Source organism: Dromaius novaehollandiae, chromosome 5 (assembly GCF_036370855.1).
Source record: "Dromaius novaehollandiae isolate bDroNov1 chromosome 5, bDroNov1.hap1, whole genome shotgun sequence".
In the NCBI taxonomy this organism is placed as follows: domain Eukaryota; kingdom Metazoa; phylum Chordata; class Aves; order Casuariiformes; family Dromaiidae; genus Dromaius; species Dromaius novaehollandiae.
In genome coordinates, this window is record NC_088102.1 from 64,113,791 (window position 1) to 64,138,391 (window position 24,601).

Here is a 24,601-nt window from a genome sequence, read left to right on the forward strand (position 1 = left end):
TCCCAAAAGCTTCACCTCAATAGTTCTGCAGCATTAATGGCCAGAGCCTCTGTAGAACAAGCATATGTGAGCAATGAGGGCATTTGCAGTGCGCACAGCCTCCTCCACACTGGGACACTGACCAACACAGTTTATGAAGTAAACAATTTGACAGCAGCCCTTCCGGAACAGCTACTTATGAGGACAACCTACTCTGGAATTAAAGTCATATCTATTCCAGAATACAGTATCCCAATATGGAGCTTCTGTGGAATAATTTTTGCTGATTTTTGACATAGGTAGGTCTTTGAAGCAATGTATTAATTCTCTTTATGTTGTGTAACAATTAGTCAGAATTAATAAATTCATATTGTATCATTAAAAATATTAGGTTCCAGTACATGCATTTAATTTGCCATAAAGTATGGTACATAAGAAATCACACCATCTTCCATGCACCTAAAAAGATATTAGCATTCTCCTTTCTAATAAAACACATTTCAAGCAAGTAGTAAAATTTGAGTGGTATGTAGAAGGGGTCTTAGAGAAACACACAAAAAAATACAACTATAAACAAGCCATCATTCTGGTAAGAGGAAATACAAACAACCAGAATAAAAATAGTTGATGCACAAAAGCCATAATGAGGGGGTTGCTCAAAAAATAACTTCTACTTTGAATGGTTTGGATGAAATACAAATTATCCACAGAAAAGTGTGGACTGGCATAAATGTTTGTACAAAATTATAAGTATATTTCTAGAAGTATGCAAGAGACAACCGCCTGCATGCTGCACAAGGTCCCAACAACGCTCTGCTTAAGTGCGAGTGCACAGAGTCCAAACCACTGCATTTTAATTACTATGCAGCCTCAGATATATTGCCTTTGATATGGAAATGTTCTTGTTCTCTCATCTTCACATACAGTCTCATGCACAGAAATCTTTATCTGATTCATAAAAAATAAACTAGAATCCAATCTCAACACCTGACCTCAGTGCTTAGAAGTTTTTTACTAAGCATGGTGTCACTATAAAAAGAATGGCTAATATTGGTGTAAAGTTGGGTATTTTGAGCAATGATATGAAGGATTTGCAGTTAGGAATCAAATCAATACTGCACCTCTGAGGTTTTAGAGTTTCCTGTTGCCTTATGTCAGTCTATGAGAGACTGGAGAAACAATTGACTGTATACCTTTCCGCCTATTTGAAGAAGAAAGAAAATATTTAAATGACATCCTGTCTTACCACTGATAGAAAAGATGCATTTTAGGCACTCGCTGTGTGAAACAGGTTATGAAATCTAATAGCTCCCCAGCATCAAACTCTACACCTTTTTTGTAATTTGTGGATAACATTATTATGCATATTTTAAATATATGCACTAAAAAGTTCACACTGTAAGGCAAAAATGTTTCCCAAGCTTTCCTTTATCAAGCAGGTAAAATAAAGAATATTTAAAATGCAGGACAGTCATTTTCTGCATCTTAAAATAATATGCTGCCAATAAGAAGGCTAACAAATTTTGCTTTGATAAATTCTACGAGTCACTCAGAAAACATTATATATTCAGATGCATTTAGATAGTTCTCCTAGCTCTGTAAAATTGCATTCTGTTTTTATAAAGAATATGATCTTTGTAACCTCTCTATAGAAGATAATGACCCATCTGTAAATCATTTTATTGCAGGTTATCTGTTTTTTATCACTTCTAGTACCTGTCTGTGCCTGATATGATACCCTTAAACACGTTAGCTTGGTGGAATGTTTCTCCTGACTTCAAAAAACATCAATTGATAGATATGTATTCTCCGCTATAAATGAATGACTCTGATTAACCTAGTTTACCAATATATCTAATTTTATATTATTCTTTCCAATTTGCAAGGCTCATAAAACTTTTGATTAAACTAATTCCCAAGCAACAATTTTCAAACTTAGGGTACTGTTTTCTTTCTTCTTAATTTAACAGGACAAAACAGTAAACATAAAACTGATATGAGGTTTTTAAAATATACAAGAGGAGGAAAGAAATATCTATGTACTGATTCTTGTTTCTTTAAGAGAAAATCCATTTTTCAGGTTCCTGTTGTACTAATTGAAAGAGAATTATTTAAAACTTCACTGAATACTTGAATATACGATGGGTATGTGTAGCAGTACAGTGTAGCAGCAAAGAATTCCAGACTTTTTAAAAAACGGTAAACTAAAAATCAGCAGGAAATCTCTTACAATGATGTCACATATATTTGTTGTTGCCACAGAATAATGTTTTAAAAGAACACCTACTTTTGTGCTGAAAAGACTTTGGGAACATGTAATTATCCAGTTTGATCACTGTAGAAATCAGCTGCTTTCCAGCAAATACGTCTATCAGATCTCTCCCTTCTGCACAAAACTACATCTAAATAAATATACCCATATATTCATATAGGCATCATGCTGACCGAGTACACAGCCCTACTAATGACAGGACCTTACCATATTTTGTTGCTTTTAAAATAAGATGTCATGGCTTGTAATACTCAATAAATACTCTTAAGGAATTTTATATGCCTAAAAATTTCTGAATAGCTTATATAAAATAAAAAGGAAGTCAGTTGCTGTGTTTCAGTAACGTCTCATAAAGTTCCCACTCTTGCTATTCTACCTAAGGAAAAAAAATAGGAAACTGCATGTAGAAGTAAACAAAAACACACTGAAAGAGACAAACAGAAATGAACTTACTAAGGCAAAATTTTGAAATGTGCACCTTTGTGTTTTATTGCTACTTGACTAATAAGTTCTTTGCAAAGTACTGAGCATATCATAAAGCAGTGCTTTTCTCTCAGGTTCTGACATCATTTAGAAATGTTTCAAAGCTCTGTTTCCTTGACTTACTTTTTTTAACAGAAATGTTTTTAAAATATGTCGTTGTATCACATTAGTTGACATAACTTATATATACATATACACAAACACTGCTATTTACCTAACTTTTAAAGCATTAGTCATTACAGAGAACCTCTGCCAAACAAGCCCATTGATCTTTCAAGTCACACTATGGAAAGAGAAATATACATCACCCCATTGTATGGGGTGAAAAGTGTATTTCTGCTTCTCTTTCCTAAGTAATTTTTGTTCTGTGAAATAAATAAATAAATTGACGGAAGCCTTTTAAGTGTGATCCATATACTTTTAGGTTGAAATCAAACTAAGTGTAAAAGATTAATGGATATGCTTCCTGAAGTGGTATCTCCCAAGATGATTAGTGTTTAAAAGATATGAGGTCAAGACTAAAGAAACTTTCTAATGCCCACTAAAAACAAAATATTTGCTTCTGCTATCATCATGCAAAACTCTGGCCTTCATTTCCACAAGATATTCCAAGGCCTTCAAGAGCTGCGGACTTACACGTATACTTACAACTAAAAATATGATCAAAGTTTCAAAAAAAAAAAAAAAAAAAGGCCAAAGGGATATTTTTTTCCCCCTATTGAGTTGAAGAAGTTCAGCTGGAAGTGACCACTAACAATTGTTGGCCATATATTAAAAAGCACTGGCTAAGGAACAGGGACTGGCAGTCCACACTTGTGAACAAAATCAAATTGACAGGCAAAGGCAACTAGCTTTGGACACTAGCTAGTATTTTCTACAAGTCAGACACTAATGGCCTAATGAAAGAAACGGATCAGCTTCACTTTCTTTCTCTTCTCCTTGCTTGCACCAATGTGTAAACGTAAGAACAAAAAAATGAAGCAAAGAGTTACGTAAGTTCAACACGAAATCAGTAACGTGTTGGGGGAGACAGCCATCTGTCTCACTCCCTTTATACTGTGTATTATATACATGGCACTAGTTTGCACCCTACAACCAACAGAAAAGGGAACTAAGTGAGCTTTAACACAGTGTAGCTAAGCCTCTCAGTAATACTGGAATCAAGTGGAACTGCGAGAAAGAGAGAGAAAATAATGCGTTTAGCAGAGGAAAGATTTCTGAGCAAAGGTCTTCTTATAGTCTCATCCCTGAATGAATTAAAGTTCTGGGGGAGGAGGCCGGAGAAACCAGAGTGAGCGAAATAAAAAGTATGACAGGAGCAAAGGAGCCAGAAACTGTGAATCCAGACTCAGCGTGGGCAGGCGCCGGGAGCCGGAGCCCGCAGCTCGGCGGCCCCGGGCGGCGGGGGAGCCGGGCCCGCCGCTGCTGCCCGCGGGAAAAGCGCCGCGGGGCTGCGGCCGGCCGCCCCCGCCCGCCGCGGCCGCTCTAGGCGCGGAGGGCCCCGGCCGCAGGGGCGCGGCGCGTCCGCCGCCGAGGGCTGCCTGCGGCGGGACGGCGTGAGCCGCCGGGGCCCGGGCGCTGCGGCGGGGCGGCCGCACGCCGGCGCCAGGCCTGCCCGGGGAGCCCCGCGCCGCCACCGCGGCCCTCGGGGCCCGCAGCGCGGGCTGCGCCCCGGCGGGAGGCGGCTGCCAGCGCGCCCCGGCGGGGCTGCCGCCGCCGGGCCCGGGCCCGGGCCCTGGGCCGCGGCCCCCGCAACCCCGGGCCGCGGGAGGCTGCCGGCGGGCAGGGAAGGCACGCCGGAGCCGCGGTGCCCGCGCCGGGGCTGCGCTCGCAGCGGGGACGAGGCTCACCTTCCCTTCCCCCCGAGGAGCGCACTTCAAAATGGTTTTGCAGACGCTGGCCAAGCTGCACTTGGTGCATTGATTCCAAGTACAGTGCCTGGTTTGGTTTCCGTATATTCTTTGGCTTTTAATAGCTAGCTGAGGAAAAAAGAAAGCATTATTGTTTTCCTTCTTTCCTTCTCTCATTGCCTATTCTAAATTTGACTCCAAAGTTTAAGCAGTTGAATTGGCTAATTCTGAATACAGTCTATTGAGAGACCAGACACAGCAGTATATCCCTGTATAGCAATAGATACAATGTGCTGAATTGGCAGTCTAATTATAAATGTGGCATTTGGACCTCCTTTCAGACCCAGTGCCACCTTACCTTATGAGGGAACTTCAACTACAGCAACTGTTCAAAACAAAATGCCATTACAGGATCAGCTTCACCCAACACTAGAACCAGCCAGGGGATTGTTTTACAAACAGCCTTTCTCACTTAACACAAGAATGTATTATAAGAAAAAGTTATGGATAGTGCAGAGTCTGAAGAAAATGCGTATGTAGTTTCTGCCAGGTGTCGAGCTACTTCAAACTGCAGCATACTCCGAATGACCTCATTATTTTCTTTTAAATGTACTCACTATAAATAGATTTTTTTTTATTTTTACTAGAATGAACTGCTAGGTACGCTTGCTGTTTATATTCCGAGTATAGCGAGCATATAACATCGTGAGCACAGAAACACACAAATTATCGTGGCTCAAAACAAAAACCTGCAATAAAATCCCACCAAAGAACTCATGATGTGCTGAAAAAGTTTTTAAAGAGTCTTTTCTATGGAAATATTTGTATATAATGGCAGACTGCACATATCTCGCATTCATTCTTACTATTTACTTTATGGTATAATGGCTTAATTAAATGAGTGGGCACAAGCACGTCAATAAAACAAGTCAAGTCAAGTCGAAGTCTCAAAACAGGTTTCAAAATTACTCCATTACACGAATACGGAAAGGGAAATTCGTTAATTTTTGGACTCGAAATCCTGTTTGAGGACTGGATAACACTGTTCTCCTGTCCTTATGATCAGCAGTGAAGATGGAAATACTAAAAAAATGCTAAAATAAGGGTAAAAGAAAACATTGTGAACAAAGTGCCGATCATGTGCCGAAGGCTATTTAAATTACTTTAATAAACATATACCTTATCTACAAACAGCAGGCGCAGATATACTACTTTATCACTGAAAGTTTCACCGTCTAGGTTTTTGGGAAACACCCCTAGGACAGGACTAATCTGTCGTCCCCAGGCTCCCAACGTGCTGACTCTCTCCCGTGAGACACCCCTGACACTCAGACACAACACTAATTGTCTTTTCACGTTGCCACTTTCGCTCCTTCCCGTCCTTAAAAAAAAACCTGTGAAACGGTCTGTAGAAAGCAAAGACAGCAATCAAATCGATATGATCAGTGCCTCTGACTGACCTCCAGGCCCTGCTCTCCTAAAGCACACAGCCCCTGCTGCAAAGCGGGTTAACTGCTCCATGCTGTTCAGCAGCACTGGGACACGGAGCAAGGAAGCTCTCTCGGCAGAGCAGCAATTCGCTGGCAGCTAAATTATTAATGTACGCGTGTAAGTACCTGGTCATATAAGGCGCATATGTTCTCTTTCACGTCTCTATATACACATCTATATGCTAGCACATCGCAGACACACGCGTACATGCATTACACGAGCATACTCGGCAGCCTGCTCCTCTCGGAGAGCGCAGGGAAGCTGGAGAGGCAGAATCATTAGTTCCCACTGATAATTCTTTTCAGGATCATGAATGGAACAATTGTCAAAAACTGCGGGAAAAAAACAAGCCCTAAGACTATTATATACAGACACAGCTTGTGTGCGCGCATGTGACATTTTCAGGCAACACAGATTTGTTCATAAACTCTTCAGCATTATTCGAGATAAAACATTAAATTGCTTATACAGTTAAAGAGGCTCCTTATCTCTAATAAAAAAAAAAAACAAACAGCTTCGAAGGTAGTGAAAGCTAGGAAAAGAACAAGCTCTCCACCAGACACACCTTGCCTTACTCGGATTCTACAGCACTGTCTACAAACAGCTGCTATATGTTGTTGCACTGCCACTACTTTATTTAAATAATAATAATAATAAGTGAAATACTTCCTGAAAAACTTACTTTGCATTTAGTTTAGGCACTATTCTTTTTTTCAGCTCGCAAAGGAAGCCGTTTTGTCCAGGTTAGGTATTGTCTACTTATGGATCAGCCTCTGGCTAAGGGTTTATTTTAATTTATGGCTTATGCATTCTTTTAAGGTCGATTTGCATGACCTCCGGCAAAGAGCTAAGGCAGCAAGAAATCCCAAGTCGAACGTTGCCACAAAGCGGCACAGATCTCCCCTTCTCATGGTGTAAACAGAGCTCCCTGATGATGGACTGCTTTCTTCCCCCCTCCTTCTGTATCACAAATTAGGGTGTGATATCAATTTTAAAGTTTTCAGTATAACTTTATCCAAACCCTCTGCTTGGAGAGATAAGGCGCCACCACAGGAACTACAAATCCTCGGGATAGTGCCCCGTTGTGGCCAAAAACAACATTACCACCTACAGGTCCAGTATCTTTGTATTATTGCATGCTCCGTGGATAGCACTTATTTGTGGCGAACTTCAAAGCAGTCACCCACCTCAAACTTAGCGGAGAACTTAAAAGCGCTACTAAATTCCTCTCGCCTTTCTCCATTCCGTGTCTTTGGGGGTTAGCCGAGAAGAGAAACCCACGCGAACACTTCGGAGTAATGACAGCAGCTCTCTGCTCCCAAAGATTTATTTCGGATTTTATTTTTCCTCTCTCTCTCTCTCCCTCTCGTGTTAGTTTCTTGCGTACAATATCTTCCTAGCACCATGTGTTCGCCTGCCGTGGGTGATCTTAAAATACAACGCTGATCTGTCACTACATTTTAAAATAAACTCCGCACGGGGAGGATGAGAAAGTGTTGTGATTTCAAGGTACTGAGGTCCCTTAATGTCTCTGAAACCTCGGGATTCAAACAGCCCCGGAAACTCACACGGGGACGAGACTATAACTACTTCTCCCTAAAAACCCTCGTGGTAGAAAAGTAAATAATCGTGCAGGGGGAGGCGGAGGGGGAGGGGGGAATTCAGCAACGTTAAAAGCTAAACAACAGATCTACCTCCGGACGCTGCTGCTTTAGTCCCTTGCAACTAACAACCCATTAAAGACAGCGCAGGGGGAACCGGATTCTCTCCTGCAAAGCGACATAAATCCAGCGAAAACCCACTAAACCACCACCGCCACCACCAAGCCACGCAGCACTACACACCACAGCAAACAACAGGTATACAACACAATAGGGCTTTTTTTTCCTGGTTACCTCCTCGGGATCCAGTGTGGCACAAAGCAATGGGAGAGCCTCCTTTTTTTTTGCAACGCGCTTCGGTAATTTTCATTAAAAAAAAGAGGGAAGGAGGTGAAAGGAGAGAGAGAAGGAGGAATAAATGGGTAGTAATTCAGTAAAATAAAATAAAATAAGATAAAATAAAATAAAATAAAATAAATGAGCTAAAGTCTGCTGGTGTTTCTCCGGGCCATGGATGTGCAGGATCCCGATCGTTAGAAGTTTGCGGATGGGTTGCCTGGAGATTTGGTTACAATCAGGTTCATTATTATTATTTTTTTTTCCTCCTGAAACAAGTGAAGGCGATGGTTACTGCTGTCAATCTTGGCAATCAATGTGAGCGGCCATGTCGTAAGTATTCAAAGCATTTCCCGTCGTGCAACATCAGAAAGTGAGTGGCCAGGGCATTGATCTGAGGAAGGCAAAAGGAGGCAGGGCTCCCCCGCCCAGACAGCACAGGCAAGATGAGACAACACACAGAGAGAGAGGGAGAGAGAGAGAGAGAGAGAGAGAGAGGGAGGGAGGGAGGGAGGGAGGGAGAGGGAAGGAGAGGGAGAGGGAGACCGAGAGCGAGCGAGCGGGGAAAGCAACAACTGAGGAGAAAGTGAGCACAAAACAGAAAGTGAAATCACCCCCGGCTGCCAGCCGCATCCCCGAGAAGCTATCACCACTCACATTGCTATTAGACAAATGAAACCTTAAACCTCTCTGCTCTAATGACCACTGATTGCCCGGAGTGGTGAGGAAAGGTACTAGAAAGTTAGCGGGGAGGGGGTGCGAGGGCGGGGTGGGGAGGGGGAGGGGGAGGGCGGCGGGGCCGGAAAAGGAGGAGGGGGAGCGGGGGTTCCCGGGAGAGCCGCGGACGCGGAGCCGGCGCGGGCGGGGGGCAGAGTCGGGTTACAGGCGGCACCCGCCGCGCCAGCGCGCCCCGCGCTCCCGCCGGCCGCGGGCAGGCACGCGCCGAGGGCTCCGCGCCGGCTCCCGGGCGCAGGCTGCGCGAGCGAGAGAAAGGGGCAGGAAAGAGAGGGTCAGAGAGACGGAGACGGTGGGCAGGGCACGGGATGGACTGGTCAGGGACCGGGGACAGGCGACCAGCGACCAGCAAATGCTCCCTGACAGCTGATCCGCGGGGCTCCGAGGAGCCCGATCCCACAGCCCCGTCGGGGTACGACCAGAAGAACCGTGAAGTACAAATTGTACCAGGGATGGGAACCTGGCCGTAGGCTACCCCAGGCCACGGGAGAGAAAGGGGGGAGAGGCAGGAGCAGGAACTCGGAGTCCAAACTAGGTGAGGATGTGCTCAACAGAGAGGGGAAACGTGAGCAGAGCTGGAAGCAAGAGGCAGGTATGATGTGGGAAGGAACAAACTGATTGAGACCGGAGTCAAGTTAGGGCTGGGGTTCTCGTGGCGACGACGAGAGACTGCAGCAGCGGCAGTCTCTCTCCCTCTCTCTTTCAAAAGGCAACAGATAGGGACGTGAATACAACTTGAATACCAGTTTAGGAACTCACGCTCCCTTGGTAGTGCTAATTGGAAGAAAAATCTGGGAGAAAGAAGGGAAAACTAGAAGGCGATGAGCAGAAAATCAACCAGTGGCGTAGAGCAGTGAAAAATCAGGGAAGTCTCTCTCCCGTATTTTTACTTTCCAAAGGTAAACATAAAAGAGCCTTTCAGACTGCCAGGGGCCCGCAGATCAGGTGGGCAAACAACGCCGGAAAGCTAACGTCTCCCTCTTTTGATATTACTCACACCTAGGCTAAACTGATGTTAGGATGGGAGTGCGGAAAGCAACCTCAAGCCCACAAAATGAGAGAGAGAGAGAAGTTGTTGATTCATCTCTGTATTTTTGGCACTTTCTCCCCATTTTCCAGAAGGCGCCTGGAACAGTTAGTAACAGAGAAACTTTTTAATTTTAAAATAGCTTCATAACTTATAGAGGCCAAAAAGACGAGGAGAAAGCCTGATTTCGCTTTCCTCCTCTCTCCAGGAGAAATTTGAGGAAAAGGTTAGAAGCAGAAGTACACTCTGCTCTCCTGCAGATGAACCTGGCTTCATCAGAACGGGATGAAAACTGAACATTAACGTGATGCCACAGGACTGATCTGACCCGGCTCTACGCTTTTCTATTAAGCCGGAAAACTCAAAACACTAGTAGAGTCATGCAATATTGCATCCTCTGCCCTGCTGTCCGACGTATTACCGTCCCTCTCGAGTCGAGCACAGAGAAAATGGGTTTTAAGTCAGAACCTCTTGGAATAACGTGACTATTTTATAAGGTATTTTTGGCAATTCCACTAAAAAAAAAGAGCATTCAGGTATTATTCGGTGAGGAGCAATCACCCTGAAACAGAACTTTAAATGTATCCATCAAAGCTTTATCACTAAAGTAGCTGGCTGAGGACATAACAGCTAATTTCCACGCGATCTTTTAATTCTAATAAAAGACACTAAAAAGTAAAATTCGGAGACGGGAGTAAATTGTAAGATTGTAAATATTGAGTTTGTATTCACCTGCGTTCAGCAAATTTAAACTATTCACCTGGCTGCAGTTATCTAGAGTATGGATTTAGCAACAGGAAATAGCTTCCTTTCCAGATATTGCTATGTCCTTTTTCATAAGAATTCCCGTGATTAGTCAGTGACACCTTCCTTTTAACACATTTAAATCTGCTGCAAGTAAAGGAAACACCTTGACTTTTTGCATAACTAGTAGCTTTAGCACCAGGAAAAAAAAAGTTATGTAAGAAAACAGCTCCATTTAGAGTACAAGGATGTACCATCCTGTTCGGGGTTACTACGCCATCCATTTGTTACTGTAAGTTTTTTTCCTTTCAAGAAAGGAACAGAAAAAAATACATCCTCAGCTGTACCGTCCTCCTTTGAACAACCTGCTAAGTACGAGGCGGTAATGCGGCAACAGACAATTAAGACATCAGAAAAATTTAACCGCCCACCTAACTCCAAATCGGAGGAGCATCTCTGCACTCCCGAAAATACTGTGCAGAGAACGGCACTAAGTTGGGGCAGGACACCGCAGAGATGTGTCCACGTTCCCAGGCACAGCGCAAGTAACACACTGTAGCTTGTTGCTTCCCCTGTGTGATCAATTAAGTTGCAGATGTAGCACTCACTGTCAAAGAGCTACAACTTCTCCGCGGTAGAAAAAGAGGGCTTCTTGCACATCGTATGCAAACGTGTGTGTACGGGCGCTGCTCAGTAACAATTGTGTTTCCCTCTTTGTTTGCATAAGCGAACGTCCGCCGTGTAAATAGGTATACACGTGCCGAGAAACAAGAAATCATTTTTACTTTTAGCGTTACCATTCGCTTAATGTCTGTATTTTAAATTACTTCCCCTGCTTTTCTTTCACAAAGGCTAAAGATAGCCACAGAAGCCAGCGCAGCCAGATGTTGAGGAGGGATGCTGAACTGCTGTGGGTCCTTGCAGAGGGAAGGAATCAGAGGCTCTCAGTTCACGTTGGAGCACTTACCTGTTCACAGCCGTCACTGCATTTTGCGCTCTCTTCGTAAATACATTAACGTAAAGCAATGTTCAATAAGCAATGCAACCTGTGTGCTAACTTTCACACACCGCAGCTTTAAGATGAGCAAATCTGCAACTCCGGCAGAGTTGGTAGAACAGTCTCTGAAGTTTTGATTCAAAGAGCAAGAAACTCCACGTTACAAGTCATTCACACATTCACAAGCTATTCTCCCCAATTAATGCCGAACAATTAACAAGCATCTTTATAAATTCACTCTGCTGACACTCTCCGACAATGAAGACTTTTTATAGGCTTGTTGAAAATGTTCAGAGAAATTTTGTAAAATAATCAACTGCATTTAAGAGAAAGCTAAAGGAAAAGAAGTTAAAGCCTGATCACACGATTGGAAAAAAGTTTGGTTAGACTAGATAAAAGCAGATTACTGCACATTTCTTCACAATCAAACCCATCAGCTGATGCGTGTTCCCCTAGAACAGGAACCTCTAGAGATTTTCTCAAAATTTAGGGGACGTTTGCATTTTATTACACCCAAAGCAAAAGATCTGACTGAAAACAAAAACTCTGAATTCCTTAAGACGTCATCTGTTAACACAATGTATTGTCCTGGCGGAAACAGTATCAAATAAAAGGTTTTAATTTCATTTGAAACTGTATATCATCTTGATAGAGAAGCAAAAAGCCGCAGCAACAACAATCTCCCCACTCCACCCCCCCGTTCCAAAAAAAAAAAAAAAAAAAAAAAGGAAAAACCACATAAACTTTTACAAAGAAAATAAAAGCAAGTTTGACATGAAAACCCCTTCCTGTCTCGGAAAGTTCATTTTAAAGGTCCCCTCTGTAAATCTAAAGTGCAAACACCAGGCTAAGGTAGTGAGTGGCTGGAATTTGCATGCTGATAAGAGAAGGCTGTTGTACTTACAGTGACAGAGGGCAGGCTGCGGAAGAAAAGCTGTTTGTGTTAGCCTGAGAGTCACCCAGGGCTGCAATGAGAGCAGAAGAGAGGAGTGGGAGTGCCAAGCTGGATACACCTTCACCGCATCTCATCACATCTGCCAGCCTCTCTCTCCCTCTCTCTTTCATTTCCACATTCCCTTTGTTCCTGAAAAAAAAATCTACACGTCACATCAGTCCCCAGATGCAGTCTACACCAAAGAAAAAAATGAATAATTCAATCAAACTGTGCATAGTCTCTAAGGCAATAAATCTATTGCACTTAAAGAAACGAAGGGTAATTACCACTATAGAATTAGAATAAGGCCAGAGAGCGCAGGGATCCCAGGGTCTGTAAACTCCACGGTCAAATAAAGTTTCATTTATTTAATCCTTTGACAACCCCAGTGTAAACTAAAGGGGAGGATCAGAACTTATTCCGTGTGGGTTTGAGAATGCTTGAAGTGAATGTTATAAAAGCAGAGCGCCCGTGATCTCTAATAAACACAATGCAAGGAAGTAGAAGTGTTTCACTGCATCACCTCCAGGGTCCGATCCCCCCTCCCTAATGAAGAGCAGACCACACTCCCACTTCCACCGGCTTCTGCCGCTCTCTACAAGTGCAACGGGAATCGCTGGCAGCGAGCAGCAGCCTTACCTGCTCCTAGATTTCAAATAAAGCCTTACAAAAACTCATGGTAACCGGCAATTTTGTTCCACGCTCTGGCGGAGAGAAACCATGGGGAATTTGCACCAGCAAGGAGTGAATAGGAACGTTGTCCCTGACTTCTGGATTTGTCCTGGGCTGAGTTTAGGGGAATGCCTGCCGGGGGCGGGGGGAACACGCTCGGGAGCGGAGCCCAGGCAGGCAGGCGGCAGCAACGCTGTAACAGAGCCCTGCGACGCACCGACCTAGGTAGCATAGAGAAGAGCCACAGTTTTCCCTCTCCTACCTCTAACGTTGCACTGCCGGCTCGGAGGTAAGATGACTCTGTATTGTTTTTATTCTCTCCGGGTAACTCAGGTCCCAGGGGCATGCTTCTGTGTTAATGAGGGCGGCGGCTTAGGGCTGTGTCTCGGATCGTTATATCAAATCAGGCTGGAGTTTAACATCGGCATCTGCTGCTTTACGCTTTCAATCACATTCTTTGTAAACTTCTCCTGGGGGGCTGGGGGGAGGAGAGAGAAGAGGAAAAGAGGGGGGAAAAAAAAAAACAAACAGGTGAGGCTGTGCTGTTAAGATGACATAAACCCTTACTCTAATTCAGCGAGGCTTTGTGCCGGCCGGAAAGATTAAGACACCTTCCATTGACGTAGGGAATCGCGCATCTCCCATCCTTGAACCGTTTTGAAAGACAGTTTTGATTTATCCAAAACATTAACGGAACTGTTATTCTAATAAAGGTAAACTAGAAAACACACTTGCCTCTCCGCTCACTTGCGCTTTGTTTACGTGCTTAAAACGCCACCGTGAGGCGAGTGCAAATAAAGCAACGAGAGCAAACGCCTGCCAAGGAGCTCTCGGATTAGCACTTCGCAAAGCAAAACAAACAGCGTTAGCAACATCGCGAAAGTCATCGAAGAATCTCGCCCTGGCAACCTGCTCTTCCAATGGCTCTTGCCATGAAACGCCAGCCGGAGCCTTCCTGCAGCCTCCCCCACACTGAGCAACTCCACACACACACACACACACACACACACGCTCGCTCGCTCGCTCTTTCTCTCTCTCTGAATGATGCCTGGATGAGAGAACCAGGAACAGAATTTAAGGCTCAGAGATGGGAATACACAAAGAAAAAAAAATCAGGGACTTTCTTAACCACATGCCCCCGAGGGCCTCTTTTTCATTCGCCTTTCACACTAGAAATCAGAGCACACAGTGCTTGTTTCCACAGTGGGACCCGGGTGTAGTGAGGCAAGAGCCCCTCGGCCCCCCTTTCCTCCCACACGGTAGCTCGCTATCTGTAAAATGCCTCCAATCTCACTGCTTAAAGGGGGTTTCCTGTCAGAGAATGTGCTAGGAAGTATTTCTGACTGCTTTTCCCAACTTGTACCCCATTCTCCAGGGAAACTCAGGCCAAGTGCACTGCCCAGGCTTCCCCAGAGGATTTTGCTTCTCTAGCTTTCTAGTTGTTTTCAATTCACAGGCTTGGTGTGTGGTTCAGAATCTATACTGGAGTTATTTTTTAATGGAAGGGGAAATATAAAAAAAAAATAGGATGTTGTGACCCATGAACAGTACCTGGAGTCATGGTGCTCATTTAAAGTTGCGGGCAAGGCTCAGTCAGCATAGTGAGTTTTTTAGGCATGCTCCAGATGCAAGAAAACTATAGCACTGGATCAGCATCAAGAGATGGGCTCTAGTGATATATAGGGGCATAAATGCATCATGATACATTGCAATGCTTAGCTGTAGTCCCATGAAACACCTTACACAGAGAGGGGACCCCCCCCCCCCCCCCCGCAGGACCTTCAGCAGCAGCTGGTGGGATTGGTGCTCTCCTCGAACCACAGGAAAGCATTCATCGCATCAAGGCATCCTCTCCTCTGCAAGAGCACTAACTACACCGGCAAAGCTAAAGTCACCAAACTCTTGACTGCAAGTCGTACTAGTGGAGTAAGCTCTGCAAACGAATCATGAGACCACTAATGAGAAGCTCTGAAAAAAACCTGGTATTACATTCAGCTGTGATTAGAAATCACATCAAGGTTTACCATCTGACACTTTGTAGGTATCACATTAATGAAAACAATAGTGTGACTGTGGGAGGAGCAAACTTTTCCACTGAAATGGGTCTGCTCTTCCCATGCTGTGTATTTCAGCTAACAGCTAGATCCGTCTAGTTGTCATAGTGGTAATTTTTCTACTCCTCTCTCTGTATGATAGGATGACAATAAAACACTATTAACAGATATAAAAAAGAAATACAGGGTGGATGATAATTTAAAATGTATATTTTCAGAAACAAGCAGGAGCTATATAGGGGGCACTTAGAGCAATCACCACAGTCATACTAAGGCATCTCTTCCTTGAGCATACACCTGTGTGGCCTCACCTATTATAGTGATACTCCCAGCTTCAGGGATAGCTGAGCACATCATATAAATGCAGGACAGAAATACTGGCACGTATTTCTATATATTTCTACAGCACACGCACATCTGAGGAGCTGGGAGAGAACATATGCTAAAAGACCCCCTTATAACCCACAGTTGTACTATTTTATGTCACAGCCCAGAGTAAATCGTAGCTCAGTGATTTAAACATGAAGGCTGCTGAATATTTTTTCCCTAGAATATCAATCACAGAAAAATCTTTGCTAAAGATGATTACTGCAAGCCACTATGATCCATTCTAAGGGTTTATCAGCCCACCACGGTGCTTTTGTTTTTTCACTGGAAATGTCCCATTCTGATAGATCCACACTAGAATAGATGCACACTGTATTTATTCTATCAGTTTATTTTTGTTTCATACATCAAAAAAATTCCCAACAATAAAGTATATTTTTTAAAGTTCCTGACTTAACTACCATGCTACAAACAAGATACTATGTAAAAACCAAGAAACCCTAAATGCTAGAATAAATATACACAGCTGTCTTTGACCTGAGGACTGCTCCACATTACAAATAAATGCGTTGCCACTAAGCCACATAAACTAGCCACACGAACAGAAATAAAAGGCACTCTCAAGATAGGCAATGATTTTGTATTTTATATTACCACCATTGTGCACTTACAAACTGCATTGGTTTCCAGATGCAAGATGCAAACTATAAGATGCAAACTATAGCACTGGATCAGCATCAAGAGATAGGCTCTAGTGATATATTTCCAGTGCTTTTGTGATAATATGGCCTAATCTTGTAGGCCCATGTCATTGTCAATTGTTTCACCTGCATGTTCAGGTTCTGCACATTTAAAGTGCATGCCTCTTCTTAGGAGGATCAAAATGATGATGCTAAAGTGGATAAACTGCTTAGAAAATATTAAGAAAAAGGTGGAAAATGTCTACAAAAAATTTTGGAGTACAGAGTTATTTTGGACTATCCCATTTTGCCTGAAGCTGGCAAATAAATACTGGGACATATCAAATGGGTAGTATGGCTTTCTCCTCCCTTTGCTCACCCCTTAGAACATTTTACATTTTCTAAGCAAAATATGTACTACTAACTTCTTGCAACAAAGTTGACTAAGAAGCAAATCACTGTATAAATCTTTCAAAACACATTTAAATACAGCTTGTTAGACATTGGGTTAAAAACATTGAAAGTATTCACGCTGTTAAAAACTAAAATGCAACATGATCTCAACATATTTGAACATTCAATTATATGAAACTTTTTTCCAACATAATATCAAATTTAAGACTCAAGTAAAGTAAATGTGATTTGACTGCTTTGGAATCTTCCTAAGACAAATGACTGAAAGATCAAGGTGTTTTATTTCCTATTTGAATCAATGACCAATAAGTCTTACACATAAGAATAACACATTTTAAATACAAAACACACCTTTTTTTTAATAAGCACAAGTTAGAATGAATAAAATAATTATGTTTTGAGAGCAAAACTATTTTTAAGTTGTTGTAATCTATAATTATGAAGTAACTTGAATAAGGCATCTCACATTGTTCCTAAATTTTTTAGTCAAGTAAAACACCCATTGACTTCTATGTGAGTGTTGCCCGAGTAATAGAGCCTCCTGTCAAACTGTTAAAATCAGCTAACTTCTAAAAGCCTACAGATTGATGGAAAAGCATATTATACTAAAGGTATGTATTTAATACAGAAAAGTAATTCAAATTACCAGGCAACCGCTTTTTAACATTTACAATAAAATAAGGCATTAATTTAAGTAGATATTTTAAGAGGATTTATAATTCTGTGTCTGGCCACACAGACAGTTATGCTTGTACTTATGTAAGTCGTGCCAGAGAATCAGTCTTCTCATATCACAAGCATTTGAGGGTTAGGATCTATGACACTAGAAATATGAATAAATGGGATAAATATTCCACAGGCAACAACAATACTATTTGTAGATCAATTAGGGTGCATTACACTGTATGAGTTGTTTTGCAATGCTGTATTTAACAGTTTGTGACCGACAATATACATTTTCTTTGTTTTGATTTAATAATCTCTTTATCAGTATTACATAGCAGAGTTAGACTTTAAAAAAATGTTCACACAGAAATTAGAGCTCCTTTACGAAAAAGCCTACAGCAAACAAACAAAAAAAACCTTGAAATACACATTTTTCTTGTTTTTTTTTAGTAAAGCACTGGAAGCTTATTTCTAAAAACATTATGAAGTAAATAAATGTTAACTCTGCTCACTGATATTAGCATAGTTGAAAGTATAGTTTATAAATTTTTGAGAGCATCGGCATCATGATATGGTTGTCATAGAAACTGCAACAATATGTCATTTCAAATAATTTTACATGCAGTGATGCTGAGCTCTGTGTAACAATTCTTTTCAAAAGTTCCAGAAGTAAATACTAAAGAGCAAGAATAAAAATATGAATAGCCAATAGTACTCTTCAATTATTATTTAACTAACAAAACTAGGAGAATTCTAAATTACTGTTAAAACTGTAACTCAACATACAGTTGGAGAAACTACAGTTAAGCAGACTTTGACTTCAAAAACACTGAAATTAAAAGGCGAAAGCTATGGAAACATTCAAACTCTAACTGAAAAAAGTATCTCTGCCCAATGAACCATATCTGGCAAAATATAAAAAACCCCTATGATTTATCCCTGTTTAAGAAATAAAAAATATAAAATAGTTTTAAATTATGAATGCTCCTTTTGTGTGTGTAAGAAGCAAAAAGTCAAACATTACAAATCCAGGACCAAAATACAATATAGAAATAAGCTTTAAAGGTAGGAAATGTAACTTGAATAGATTTATTTTTCCTGTATAATGCAGCTACTGTGTGTTATGAATGCTACCTTAAGTAAATCATTTCCAGACACACTCAACTGACATTAATGACTTGATTATTAGAACAGAAGAGCTAACCAAAGTAGAGTTTTTTTAAAAAAATAATTGTATTGAAGCAGTATAAAATTTGCTTATTTTTGCTGTTATAAGACAGCACCAACATATACTGTTTTCCCCTTACTGCACATGAATCATACAATACAAATGTACTTAAGTCATCACAAGATAGCAGAATGTTTTAATATGAAGTTTACTGTGCATCTTCGTGCTTGTACCAGAACATACATGAAAGAAAATACAGAGCAGATCCTAGTGGGAAAAAATGTAGGGTTTTCAACACATTTTATACAGTAATCAATAATTACATAGTATACTTTATTTAAAATTACTGAGTTGCTACACAGATAAGAATACGCAAGACCTCTCAAACTGAGACATGAAATAAACTGTAAGTAAAAAAAAATTATCAATATTAAAAACAAAACAAAAAAAGCAAAAAAAGCCTAAAGAAGCTATCTGCGAGGGAGAAGCATCTAGAGCTATCCTTTCTGATAGGATTAAGGAATGCTACAAAAGAAGCATTTAAATCTCTAGTTTTCCCTGACAATTAACAATGAAAAGCAGATGTTTACAAAGCTATTTTACATGCTGGTTTATAAGATGCTAAAAGATGGTTTGTGGATGGTAAGAAGGAAGAGCTGGATAACTGCTTGTCTGGTGTATATTTAAAAGCATTTTCATTGGCTCAGTTATTGTTAATAATGAAAGAAACACTTTGTGCTGTATGGCTGTGACTATAGAAAAATGCCGTCATAAAGTCCTCAACAAACTCTTAAGATGCAATTTACAAAGATAATAATAACACAGAATTATTTCACTTCTCTGAATGCTACACATTTGCATACCAGGACTGTGTACAATATACTCATAATGCACATTCATAACAACAAGGACTTCTTAACACTGCAACTACAGCACAAGATCTGTGCATTAAAAATCTACAGTTCTAAATTTCCCTTTTTGGTGGGAAACCATTTGTCTGTATAAGCCAGATGCTCTGTTTCTACACAGGATAAGTTCATATTCAATTCCACACCTTTGTTGAATGTGATCATACCATGAAAATTATGAAACACTGGAAGGTAGCGACAATATTAATAAATTCACTGTCACATAGAAACATGGCAAATTAACTTTTCACACAAATTTAAGAAGTCTGTTCTATAACTGTGAGTCAGGAGACGTGGGTTCTATTCCTGGCTGTGCTACAAACCTACAGAGTGTTTTTGAACAAGTCACTTGCACCAAGTCACTCCAGTAAAAAAAATGCAAAGAATGTATGCCTCAAGCTCAATTTAGACAGATCCATATCTGCTTATATTGGATGCATGCAAATGTAGGCATATGTCTCTGAAAGCTGAAGCCTATCCTTTTTGGACTTTTCATCTTCTTACCTATTTCTCTACATGGAGACATTGTTGGGAGACTTAATTCACAAAAGGCTTCTAACATTCAATTATATTTATGCATAACATGATTACCAGCAAAAGTCCCAGCCCTGCAAAGACTCATATGCACGTTTCACTTCACACATTTGTAGCAGTCCAATTTACTCCAATAGAATTATTCACTCTGGATAATTCTAGGCATATAAACTTCTGCAGGATCAGGAACTAAGTTAATGAAATAGATAATGTGTAAAAATACTCATACAAGTTAGTAATAAGGCTTCACATTTTTAAAGGCCTATGTCACAGTCAGTAGGAGGATTTTTCTAGATGTTGCTATTATAATGTTCTGGTACAAGTAAGAAGATGCACAGTAAGCTTCATATTAAAACATTCTGCTATTTTGTGATGACTTAAGTACATTTGCAAAATGAACAAAAACCTCTCCATACCATGTAAAAGAATTCCACAGACTTTAGCTGTAATCACAAAAGATACTCAAGTCACCTGTGTTACCACTAGCCAAGATTTTTTGTTTTTTACCTCAGATACTGAATAAATTGTTATTTCTGCTATTGCTTATGCTGTTCCTGCTATTTATTCCTACTCTTTATGCTATTCCTACTATTTTCAGTTGTGAATTAATATATTGTATTACAGTAATATACTGCATTACAGAAATATTTAATTCATATTTTTGGGGCAGATTTAGTTTCTTCAATGGATTCTTCAACAACTCAGTATTCCTATCAATAGACTAAATCTCTTGGAGTAAAATTATGCTACATTTATAATGATATGCAAAGTAGGTCAAGTTCCAAACTTGCAAATACCTATACTTAACTTCACCCAAACAGAGACTGCTCACATGCTTAAAACTAAACATGTATATAAATGTTTATAGAATTGGGGCTGAAAGTAGCAAACAGTCTTCCTGATTTGGATGGATTTTTACCACAACACACATTATTTACAGGGAATTCTAATAGCAAGGCATTATTGAAAATATTTTGTATACCTTTCCAAAAACACCATGAGAAAAATAACTTCTCAGCAGCTGTTATTGGTAGAGGAGACAGGGACAAAAGAAGGAAACAGCTTCTCCCTCGGTCTGCAATAGCCTGCACCAGCATGGCACTTATGCCAAGTACCAAAGCAGCAAATACAACGTATCTCACAAGCCCCTACTTTTTTGAGGACAATCTTCCTCAGAGACACAAAAAGTATCCTCCCTTCTCCTTCCCTCTTTTCCCACAGAAATTATACTCCTGGTGGGGTCCTTGAATGCTGGCCCTCCACAACCACAGAGGAGGGGGCACAAATTGCTTCTGTGTCAGTATTTTTCTGTTATTTTAATTAATTTGGTGGCATTTTAATAATACAGAATGGTACGTTTTTCAGACTACCATCTAACATGTCTGTGACTAAGGCTTTAGGTCTGTGGATTCCCGCCCCCCCCCCTTTTTTTCTTTTTTCTTTAACATGCCTTTCAATTAGCTTTCTAATTTATGCAGTGGAAAGGTAAATCCAAGGTGAACATTTTGGTTAAAAAACAAAATAGGAGATGTTCTTAGTCTTCAGCAAAGGAGCCTATGCTTGTGGAACTTGGAATTAGAAAGAAAAATACCTTTAGACCTTTATTACTTTAGAATTAACTCCCCCCTCCCCAATCTTATGATCAGAAAAAAAAATTACTTTAGTATGGTAATTTTTTACTGAAGGATTGCAACCCAAACATGGATTGTAAAGGTGTTTTCAAGGGATCATAGATTTTGCCTTTGCTTTTTCCTGTCCTTTCTAGAACTTGCAGTTGCAAAGAAAATTGATCGTGTTTACTTTTTAAATGCCTGAAACTGGGGAGAGTTGAGTGTGGCATCAGCAGTGTATTAGCTCTGAACGCACATATCTGTTGTAGCCACAAGTGTTGAACAGTCTAGAAAATATCCTGCATAATCCTCATGTTCAATAGAGGAAGCAAATCCTAAGAAACAACACAAAATATCCTTGCATACTTTCAAAGGGCTCTGGGTCAAGGAAGGTGAAACAAGGATTTGTTAAGGTCTGTTTAATGAAAAAATGAGATAGAAAATTACTGAAAATCTCTGCTTTAAGTGTAGTACACCACACTGAATCCTTTTTGCAATTCTCAGGCTTCAGATTCTAAAACTCCAAGCCTCTGCTATAGAGTATTTGGCACATTTGTTTTCTAAGAGTGGAATTCAAACTTTTCAAAGCCCTTGCATGAGGAACTTGTTTCTTTTTGCTCAAAAAATGAATGAGAGATATGAATCCTTTGATTCAGAGAGTAGCTTTATTTTGTGGAGAATATTAAGGGATTTTACTGTTGATATTTTCACATTAATATACATTATTTATCTCCACAGGGTGGCGAAAAAGAGAAAATTGCAAAGACTTACCGGGTGGCAGGAAGTGGGATTCACTATAATCAACAGCAGCAGGGGACTCTTTGAGGTTGTGTTGCAAGATACATTCAAGATTTTAGCAGAAAGAAAATAATTGCATTTAATATTGTGCTGGTGGGAAATAACATATGTACAATCTTTTCCAGCTTTTAGACTTACATTCAGATTTAGACTCTTGCCCTTAAGATGCAGAGATACTGCTCCTTAAGATCTGGAGACATTATTTTTTTTAGCACACTTAAGCAGAGGATGTCCTGTTACTAGTAAGCTAGAGTTTTGTGCTATTTGCAAATTTTACTTCAAAAATTTACCAAGGTTTCATGAACATACTCACTGGACAAGCTGGATAAAGAGCTCTGTGTTCTGTAACCAAGCTATTATCAAAACATAAGTAAGTTTCTGGCACTATTTTGTTCTAGATTTTATATGAAAAATTCAGAAATTATAGGTTTTTGCAGATGTTTGCTAAAAATGTTTTTCTAGGTCAAACCACTACACTCCTCATACAGTTAAAACTTCTTTAAAATTGATGTAGTTCTGTCTGAGTAAAGACTGACCTGCTAGGCTGAGGGAATAATTGAAGGCTGTTATTATGAAAAAGTTGCAGGTCATATAAAGGTTTTCTGCACTTAGGAGGAATGAAAATTTGTGCACATGATAAACTGGCATCAAGGCCCAATTATCTCTCATATAACTTCGAGAAATTAAAAGGAGCTGTCTAGTCTAAGCTAATTGTGCAAAAATCCTTTATAATCAAACACATATATACAGAGAGGTATCTCCATAGGCTGTTTCAATCTTGTCCTGTATGCCCATAAATACCTGAGGTAGAAAAGATGAACTGGCCACTGGTGGGGTCTGTCCCTTTTTCCTGACTTGAGAAGAATCTAGAAAGCAGTTAGACTAGATACCTATTTTTTACTGACCAAAGCAGGTGAGATGAATTACACCTTGGGTAACTAATGCAACCCTTGTCTAGTCTCCCCACTTATTTTTTGTCAGTCTCATTCCTTGTGCTGGTTCAGAATAGGAATCATGGGGCAGATCATCATTTGCATAAAATGATGAAGGAACAGTGATAATTTTCACCAGATGTGGATCTGCCTTTTCCTCGCCTATGAGTTCAGTTGCACACTTCAAGAAAGCATATAAAAGTATTCTTCAAGGAGAATTTGTTAAAGTACTCTTCTCACAACCCTATTGTTTTCTTAATTTTCTACATAAATATAAATAAGTGTACTGGTGTATATATATGTAAAGGCACACCACAAGCTTCTGTAATATGAAAGATGACAGGTCTGGGCTTTATATTGACATAGATCTACAGGTGATTGCAAAAAAATGTTAATTGAGAGATGTGTGCTGGAGGAGGAAGTAGGGGGAAATAATCTTCCATTCAGTAACAACCTTCTTAAAAGTTATATCAAGGCCAAACTGATTGTTTTTATTTGTAAAATGTTATATATATTTCACAAGCTGTAATTCCACAGTCACTTTAGGTGGCTTAAGGGCTGCCATCAGGGAATTTACCTTCCTTGCACCATCCTCAGCGCCAGCAGTAATATTAGGTGGCTACATATTCAGCCAGTTGAAGAAACTGATCTAGATTTGGGGTCAAGGAGAAGGGGGTCAGTTGTGAGTCAGAATAGTGCAGCTACACAAATACTAGTGCTGACACAAGAGGGGACAGAGGTAAGTGAATGGGTGCTCGTATGGAAATCCTACCACTGTTTTTAGCTTATAGAAAGACAGGAAATGCAGCCTGTGGATGTGATCCTATAGCACCTTAAGCCAACATATGTTCAGGTTGACACATTCTTGCCTTCCTTCCTTTCACTACCAGCTAGCATTTCTATTCTTTCTCTTGCATCAGCACTAACACCTACATAAACGTGCATGAGCCGGTTTGGGGAGGTGGGTTGTCTGAAAGCTAACCCCACAAAAATCAAAAAAAAAGAACAACCGAATAAAAAAAACTTTTCAGCCAGATCAGCTCCACAGAGCAATTCACAGAATGATCACACAAGATCTAGTGCCAGCACAACGGAGGAGGTGGAAGCACAAAGTCAGAGGCAATAGAGAAAGAGAGGACAAAGCAGCCGAAGCTCAGATTAACTCCAGCTGTGATGGACCCAGACCCAGAGCCAGCCTGACAGCTTACACACTTTCTCTAAGACCTGTGCACTTGCTTTGAAAACACCATGATAAAATGAGTAAGTACATGGAGTTGAAATCACTAAGATGCCTATGGAAAACAAGAAATAAAATCAGGAAGCTTACTTCTACACTGGATTAAGTCAAGAAGCAAGAAAAAAACATGGTCTTAAAGCTACATTAGCATA

General features: G+C 40.6%; 1 protein-coding gene and 1 long non-coding RNA gene across 17 annotated transcripts in view; one reads left to right on the forward strand and one right to left on the reverse strand.

The window, feature by feature from the left end:
• Positions 1–12,507, reverse strand: part of SOX6 (SRY-box transcription factor 6) — a 386,297-nt gene extending 373,790 nt beyond the window's left edge. For 4 of the 15 annotated variants that reach the window (XM_064513079.1, XM_064513068.1, XM_026104415.2 and 1 more), the window contains exon 1: positions 7,971–8,493. The gene's annotated coding sequence lies outside the window, so the exon portion shown is untranslated. Of the gene's footprint in view, positions 1–6,200; positions 6,387–6,757; positions 7,040–7,970; positions 8,494–12,419 lie in introns of those variants that run through there. The other 11 variants (XM_064513070.1, XM_026104421.2, XM_064513073.1 and 8 more) reach the window with 5 other exon arrangements.
• On the forward strand, positions 8,531–22,912 carry LOC135328521 (uncharacterized). Of its 2 annotated transcripts, XR_010389511.1 has the most exons (3): positions 8,531–8,743; positions 11,370–13,410; positions 22,221–22,912. It is a non-coding gene; the product is annotated as an uncharacterized LOC135328521 (long non-coding RNA). The 2 variants fall into 2 exon arrangements; XR_010389510.1 differs by lacking the exon at positions 22,221–22,912 and having other exon boundaries at positions 11,370–13,849.
• The last annotated feature ends 1,689 nt before the right edge of the window (positions 22,913–24,601 follow it).